Raw genomic sequence first — 9,506 nt, 5'->3', positions numbered from 1 at the left:
AATAATCATTAGTCAACAATCCTAGGATTTGTTTGACGCAGCTCTCCATTTCTCTCTTCTATTCGCTAACCTTTTCATAGCTACATATTTCTAATTAATGCATAGATAACCAAAAAAGACATAATGCGAACAGTTCAGAGGAATTGACACTTTGTCTTAATACCATATCTATTTTGATCGCCATAATCTTTCCATTAGTGTGAATGACATCCTTGTTATACGTATTCTTTCTCCGATTGTGAAGATCTTCCCTAGTTTTAAGGGTAGGTCTTGGTAAAGAACGATTCCCTTACTTGCTAGCCTTGCGTGCGTGAGCTTCATACTCCTCTTTGTGCGTTTCGGTTTGTCCATAGGTGGATTTAGGGGTTTGGGGCACGAGGCCACGTCCCCCCCCCAGGCGCTTAAAAAATAGACGAGATAATACAAGTATTAATAAATGTTATATTTTAATATGAGATTATTAATATTTATATGTTAATAACTTTTAAAATTTAGAGTATATATCGTAGAGTTATTGCTGCATGTAGTTTTTTTTTAATCCCAAATATGAGAAGACCATTTGCTTGGCAGACCCTGGTCCCCCCCCCCCCCCAGAAAATATTCCTGGATCCGCCCTTGGGTGTGTCCTTGGGTCCATTTGTATTTCGCTTACAACAGACATTACTGAATTTCAGCATTGTTATTAAGAAGTTTGGTTTCCCTGTCATTCCCTCTCTCTCTGGTTAGCTTTATTCCCGTCTGTCCTTTCTATTCACCTATTCCACCGCTGTCTTCCCTCCCTCTCGCGTAGGAATGCGCCAGGTTCTATTAAAAGAGCTAGTCTACAGGAAACCGACATAATTTTCCCTATTCTGAAATCAGACGCAGTGTATCCTATGGATTCTGTTATAACTTCCACCCTAATTACTATTGCATGCCGGGTTGGAATTTAATTTTGCGTGCAGTAATAGACGAATAGCCTTTGACCTAGCCTATTGCACTAGGGTAAAATTTTCCCTATTCTGAAATCAGACGCAGTGTATCCTATGGATTCTGTTATAACTTCCACCTTAATTACTATTGCATGCCGGGTTGGAAATTTAATTTTGCGTGCAGTAATAGACGAATAGCCTTTGACCTAGCCTATTGCACTAGGGTAAAATTGCACGAACACACAATGCTCTTAATAGAGTCAAACTCAAGTCCTCAATAACCATCACCGCAATGAAGATATCTTTTTTGGTATTTCAGGTCTGCGCCAAGATCTTTTGCGGGAGCTATAGCAAGGGGTTCCACTGTGACTGTCGCCACCCTGGGTTAATGTTTTCCCATCTCTCCGTCAACTGACGATATGAAGCCCTGAATTTAATCGCTGCCTTCTAAACCCCATCGGTAACGCTGACGTACATTCTCTCGTGACCCCTGAGGACTGCCGCTTGTACATCGACCACGCGTGTTGGCCATTACTCTGGAGGGATACGGAAGGGAGAGAGATTCTATATTCATTTCCCTCGAGCATGTGCTACCTCTACCAAGGTCACCAAGTTTCATGCCGTTTGAGTGACAATTTTCGTTGGAATAAAGAAACAGAATTAAGATAATTCAATCCGCATATTTTTTCTTCTTTTCTTATTTCCTTTTTATTAAATAATTATTTTTGGCTCTTTCAGCCTACCGTAGCGTCAATTTCATTTTATTTCCGTGATTTGACATTAATTACAGCTTTAATTCGTTAATAATTCGAAAAATTGTTCGGAGACCATCCTCTTAAATATTTTAATCATAACTCGTAAGGTATAACGAATATGATATCAGTCATTGGAAACTATGAATGCATTCTTGTATTATTAACATTTTTCTCTTTGTCACGTATTTCCATAAATATCTATATAAAAATGTAGATTTTCAATAATAATTCTTAGAAAAGAATATGATATGGAAAGAATATTTATGTGGCTGTCAGTCATATTGGTTTTGAGGTATATTAAATTGAAAGAGCAGATTATTTTAAATTTTCTTAAAAAAACATTTACGTAGATGGTTCTTCTGACTAACCCTCGTAAATACGCGAAAATATTCTTCCATAATATCCTTAGCATTATTTTTAATCTTTGCCATAGGATTTACGCTCAATTCAATGATAGGAATAAAAGTGACTTTGTGATTTTTCATGCAACGTACATTCATCCAAACGACTGTCCATCTAAGTGGCTACCCGTCGAATGGCATCATAATCTATGAATGGATTAATGTGGATGCCGTAGGTTGGAATTAATGATTGATGATGTAATTTTGTCTACATGCCAATCGTGGTTCTATTATAACTGATAAGAAATTATCTTGTCGCAGCAGAGAAGTGAGGGTTAAAAGGCAACTTAAAAATTGAATGTTCATTGGCTAATCATTAAAATTTTCATGCATAAATTGTTTTTCTAAATTGAGCAATGCTGGATCACCTCCAGTTCTATATAATTATCCAAGGGGAATTTTCCCATGGATATATCAGTGTTTAGGGGAACATGGGAGCCTGAAGGGTTGAACGTTGTGCTACTCAACTCATCGAAGATTACCAGGTTGAAACCCCAAGTGAAGACTTCGAACGTTACCAATCAAAATCCCCTATCTCTAAGGTCATTCAGGGAAAGGACCTGGCCTCCTACCCTAAGTATGACATTTCCGCGCTAGTGCATAGTCGGGTGAGCTCTACCCTTAAAAGCTCTACCGTAGCCGACCTTCGGGTGTAATAATTGACAATGAGTATTTTAGTGATACACAAGTTCTTTTCGAAGGCCCGGGGAAAGAAGCTGGTCCCCTTTTATAATTTCGTGCTATCACACGCTTTTGACTTAGTATGATGTGAGCTCTACCCTTGCATATAGATACCAACCTTCGAGTTGAATCACTGAATGGCACCGAAGATCTATCTGATTGACCCTGGAAAGGAACTGGCCACCCCCTTTCCTGAATGTGTGCTATCTCACGCCGCCTCCTGCTCATTCAAGGGTAAGCTTTACCTTCACCTACGTATTCCAACATTCGGGTTGAATTTCTAAGTGTGGAAGTGATATCAGTTTATATCTGAGGGCGGGTGCCACCTTTGATCCCCCTTCCCTCCACATTACGCCTCAGTTTGAGACCATTATCAGTCCATTTCATGATTCTACCGAGTGAAATGTGCGCCTCGAGTAAACTCATCCCATTGCTGGCGAATCCCTGGCTTTCGGTCCACATACTATTCCAGCAAGGCCCATCCGTGTCAAACGTCTCGCCTAGTCTCCGATTTATTTACGTGCAGATACCTTCACCGCTGATGCAGGTATCGAGCACGACAAACAGGGAATGTTGGTGGACATACGACTTGTGAATACTATCGCATGTTTAGGATGTCGATAAGGTTGGTTTGGGAAGCTGGACTGTCCGTTACCCTAGTTACACAATCGGGTCACGCAGAGCTCTCCGTATGTAAATCTTCGCTGGCACAGACTGCAGTAGTAGTGAACCAGTTTGGCAGGTAAAAGGAGAATAAAGTAGAGGAATACTAGATACTTATCGGCTCCTACACATAAACGAGGAAAATTATCAACGAAAGAAACTTTAAACAATTTTTTTTGTCATGGCATCGTAAGCAAAAACTTCACAACACTTCTCATTCGTGATGAGTAAATTTTTGATTCGTCATCCGTATTTCTTTAAAAATAATACTTCTCAGCCCTCGCTTTATCCGTTATATTTATCATTCAACAGGTCTTCAAAATCAGTGCTCAATCTAGGAAGATGTTTGGTCTCTGCTACTTCCTCGTTTTATCTTTTAATTTCTTAATAATTTTCACCAGATTCTTTTCTTATACATGTATTTTTTTAAAATGTGTGCACATACTCATGAACTATTCTTTCAAATAATTTCTCCCCTCAATTAGATGTCAGTACGCATAATTTCAAGTTCTTCTCATCACATCAACCGTAAGTTTTATACAGAAACCAGATACTCCACTGAAACAGATTCACCTACGGCGTACATGAAAATGCCTAATCTAATTCACATCATAAGTAGTAGAATCATATGTATCCAATAAAAACAACTTTTTATGCTTGAATCATTGCTAGCACTTGGTTATCGTCGCACCCAACAGGTAGATTTGTGAATGAAATTCCGTTTCTTAAATAAAACTCTTTATTTTTATCATCGTCATTATGTTCCGCATATTACTCGCAGTGTGACTCGGAAACTACCGGAAAAGAGAGTTAACGGTAGTGTAATACAGAAATATGACAGAATCAAACATCTAAGAAATATTAATATGTACCAGGATTGAAATTAAGCAAATGAAATGGGCTGCAAAAAACAGGATTATAATTGCCATTTGATTAACTACATTCTCCGTGTAAACGTTTGAAATCAGAGCGCACATAAATAATGAGTAAGATTCTTGGATTTCCGCAAATTATTTATTATTTTTTCCCTAGGTAATTGAGATTTACAGTGGTTAATATGGTTGTACACGATGTGTTTAGGCCTCCTTTTTTATAGTGAAAATAAGTAAATAAAACCACAAATACTTTAAATCGCATAAAAAAAAATGCAAAAATGTGCATTCTCCAACGCCAAGGAGCTCTAGGAATGAGGTCTTAATGTGATAAATTCAGTTGAATGGCATTGAATATGAAATTTACCACTCATGTCTACTTTGAAGCCTTGTCAGGTTTTGTCGTCAATAAGTAAGCCCTGAGTGACCTGTGTTGGTGATTAACCCTCGGCCTCCACCTGCTCAATACTTACGTGAACTCCACCTGGGGTCTTTTTTGACCCCATGCCGTAAATTTATAAACAAACAGGTATTTTTCAGGATATTTTTAATTATACAGTTTTAAATTATAATAAAGACATAAATAAGTAATGTAATTGCTTTATCAAGTAATATTAACATTTTGAACGGAAATAACATTTATCCTAGAAAACTCAACAAATTATTGTTCATCCAGAAAATTTCTCCTATAATTTTTCCGTTACAATCCAAGACAAAAACAAATATTTTTATAAAATTATGTATTGAAATAGTAACTAATCTATCTTACAATCCTTCACATTTTCTGCAGGATGTAATTATATGATGACATGATCATTACAAACGAAGACTTCACATTTTTCACACCTCGGATTCATTTTCGTACCGGATTATCTCTTACAAAATGAACAGCGTCCACGTTTTTTCTACGTAGTGGCAAATCCCTTCTACGCTGCAGTGGAATAAATGTTCAAATCCTGCAGAGGTAACTGCTTCCCTAATTACTTGCATTCGTGTCCGAGGATTTTTCAACTGTCTTCTTATCTCTGGTTCTACTAGCTCCTTTGCCAATTCAATAAGAAATTTTCTCCTTGATCCTTTTCCTGTTTCCCTATTGAACCTCTTTGAATTTAACAAAAGCAATTATTGCTGCAATATCAATAATATAGAAATAGAGCAAGAGGTCATCTTCTTGTCCCATGCTTTACTGAGTAATGGCTTGCCATTAGATCTAATGTCGACGCCGGATTTTGTATGATAATAAAATAAAATTACGTTTTTATGTTTACCGCGACTAATATCAAATGACCGGCGTTGAGTTGAAAGTAGACTAACTGCCTTTCTTGGCTTTGGGATATATGAAACCATTAGCGTATTCTTTGCATAAGAAAAAATACTTGAATGCTCTTCTCAATGCTTGGCGGTTAACATCACCCTCGGAATTCCTTCGCGATTTGATCTTAGTGTACCTACAAGTGTTAATTTCCTTTTTAGGAGTTCCTGACCCAGTTCATTGCTTGTGAAGAAATTATCCGTAGTTATATTATTTCTACTGCCTTGCAAGTGGCAAACCAAATCTAGAACTGCGCGTTTACCTTGATTCACTTACCGGGATCCTTCAATTTTTTCAATGTATATCTGTGCATTTACAATATACTGAGTTTCAAGTCAACGGCTGCCCATACTTTTATTCAATGTTCCACCGGCTTTGATGGCATGCACACTTTGAATCTAAATCTACCTCTAAATTTGCACAAATACTCATCAACTGTAATGTTTGAGGATGGTTTGTATGATAAAATGCAGGCCTCCGTAAACATTTCAAACACAGTTCTTATTGCCTCCACTTTATTTTTAGATCTCTCTTGCCTAGCCGCACGAGTCTCATTATCAAATCGGAGACACCTAAGAATATCTTGAAACCGGTGACGAGACTTTGTAACTCTAAATATTAGTAAGCCATAGTATGCAGACCAAAACTCTGGCAGCGGCTTTCCTCGTCCTTTCTGAACACCAGCCATAATCAGAAGACCAAGGAAAGAATTTAGCTTTATGATATCCAAATCCACCCATTTAGATAGTTGAAAGTAACATATTTATATTTTTATTAATGTTTTGGATGTCACTTGAAAAATATCAATGAAATATAATGGCAAAATATCAATCAAAATGAAAATATATACATATTTACTACAACGTTTTGAAGGTACAATTTTTTACTGATCCCACAAAATCGCTTGCGAAATGGACTAAGCACCTATGGAGCTGGAACGAAAATAAGGCCTGTCCTCCTTGACATGAGAGTTGTGTGAAATACAGCGGTGGCTAGTTTGAAAATGAGGAGGAAGGGGAAATCCTGCGACAAAGTAAAGGTGATGAATCACCGTCACAGTTGAGGCAAATTGTCCCATAGAGTATTTTCTTTTCCTTCTCTCAATGCACCCACTGATGACATAGGGTTACGATGCTCTAAGAGGCCAAATAGTGCCTCAGACATAGGCGGGTTAATGCTTTCGGTATAGGCGTTACATGCCGTTATTATTTCATGAGTGAAAATGCTAAGTTTTTGACATGGAATAATATGAGGATAATACATCAACATGATCTGTGATACCTTATATTCAATATATAACTCTAAACGGAAGAAAAGATATTGGAATCTACAAACATCTTCAGCAGGAATGACGGGAACCAACTACCCAACTCATGGAAAATAGTACACATTGGGTAAAACATAATCACCCCCTGCCTAAAACCTTAGAGGTGGCTAGGAGTTTATCATGTAAATTTAGATGTTGAGCAGAATGCTCCAACATAATACGGAAAAATTTGATAGGGAAAAAAGGAAAACACGAGGAAGGATTGATCAATGAGATGAACCCAGCCATGAACGAATGATACAAAAGACAATCTCTACCTCCACTCTGCACTTCAGTGACCTGAAGATGCTAGCTACAATGCCGGCGAAACTATTGTATATGAAGAAAGACACACGCGGTGTATAACCCGGAAACTTTGCATATGAATCTTCATCCCACCATGAAAACCTACATTAGGGTTATCTACCTTTCAACACGTTTTATCAATTATATTTCCATAGATATACGTTTCAAAATTTAATACCTACACAGTCTCCACCTGGGGTCAAATTTGACCCCACCCAGAAAAAAAATTCCCATCCATTAGTAACTCAAAATTTTAATTTCAAATTATTATGAATTTAAAGACAAATCATGCGGGAAGGCATATCTGTAATATAGAAAGATTATCTGAATTGAGTCAAAAATTGCAGGCATTTTATCAACCCTGGGGTCAAAAAAGACCCCAGGTGGAGTCGGAGGGTTAAAGTATAAATTAAGAGCAAGAAAAAACCGAAATTGATCGTAATTAATCGTCAAGGCTGAATCGTTTTTACATGAGACATTTAAGTGTACATTCTGAAGTAGAGTGTGCAGTAAGAAGTGCAGTGCTATGTTGCAGTGAAAATTCCAACTGAAATTGTATAATTTGCAACAGATGCAATAATGGATTAATGAGGGCCAGAGAATTAGTGTTGTTAAGTTCTGCTTCTTTCGGTCACTCTTTACAACGTGAATGACCATGGCGTACACGTATCACTGCCTTTGGCGCATCTGTATATTGTGGAGGGTTTTTGTAATCCCATTTCCATGGTCTTTCGTTGGATTAGGAGTTTCATTGTTTCGATTGAAGGAAAATCTTTCGGGGAGTGAATAACTGAATAATTCAATATATATATACATTAGGATGATCCGAAAAATGTCTATTTTCAGGGTCATATTCTTCCTGTGCGGGAAAGTGCGAACTTGTACCAGGGTTTCAGATCCGATTTATTTAAATCGGATATTTTTAACCACTGCTACCCGAGCCCTGAAGTTTAAAATTTTGCGAAAATTCAGGCTGATTTAGAGTCTAAAACCTACGTAGAAGAAATTACATCAACTAAGCCCGTTTCTTAAACCATTAATGATGATCATAATTCTAAGCGTTATATATACGGAGTAAAATGTTTATTTAAGGAATTTTATGGTTTTGCGATGGTTGAGAATGGACAATAAATTTCGAGTTAACTGAACCCTCACACCATCATAATGATTGACTGCGTGTGGTATCACACCACATTTTGAGTTTTAGAAGCCGAATCAGATGGAGATTACCTTTTTTACCAAATAATGTCCCTTATTTAATGCCTCAATTATTCTTCAGAGGAAAATAATTCACATAAAGAGGCATAAAAAATGTATAATTTTTAGATTATTTTATGAAAGATGTGTCTGATGTTTCAAGAATTGAAATTCTAATCACACCGTGTCCCATAAGTAATTACCAGTAGTGTTAGCGTATATTTAGTGGGACAGGTAGTGTAATTGTAAAGATGATAATGATAATCATGTTACCTGAAGGGGCGTGCCAAGACAATACTGAGATGCGACGGCCTCATCGCAATTATACATAAAATTTTACTCAATCTTCAAAAGAAAGTCATTACTGCGATCTATAACTTTTATTTTCATCCAAAGATTTGCACCTAACCTACGGCTTCCCTTTAATACCAGCAATATCACCATCGATGATGATATGTATATTATGCACATCATCATCGACTTCACTCTTGTTAATATTACTTGATAATGGGAATTAGATGATAAAAATTAAAAACAAGAATAATCCCCAGGTGAGATTTTTTTATTCGAATCCACCGTTTTATCAATGAAGGTGTTAGAGCTGCGAAGTTTTCACCAATCACCAACTCCCCCAAGTGCGTTGATGATTTTTTTAAAGGATATTGGTCCGATGAGTCTGTAAGGAATGGACTGAAACCTTTTTTTTTCACGCCGATCATTAGTCGATGGCCATTAGTCTTTTTTTTTCAACGGCTCAATGGTTAAGAGACCAACGCTTCAATCATTAAGTAACTTTATCAACTTCGTGGCACTCCGACGGAATAATGCATGGGGGGAAAAGATTTTAGGAGGCCCAATCCATCTCGCTGGTTGGCTTTCAATGGGGAGTGAAAAAGGAAAGGTAGGGTGAGGAATCAGAACTTCGTTCAAATTCGAAAAGCCCAGATAAAAATGTTATTGGATGGTTGGGTTTTTCGTGAGGATGGAAAGTGAAGGCAGAAAGCCGACTGAGGACACCGAGGCAGGGGCGCAGGTAAGAATTAAGGCTGGGGGGGTTTTAGGCGCAACTAATATTTTAGGCGTAACTATTTGTAGGTATGTA

The sequence above is a fragment of the Ischnura elegans genome, chromosome 5 (assembly GCF_921293095.1).
Source record: "Ischnura elegans chromosome 5, ioIscEleg1.1, whole genome shotgun sequence".
NCBI lineage: Eukaryota > Metazoa > Arthropoda > Insecta > Odonata > Coenagrionidae > Ischnura > Ischnura elegans.
The sequence above is the reverse complement of the archived record's forward strand: the minus strand, read 5'-3'. Positions refer to the sequence as shown.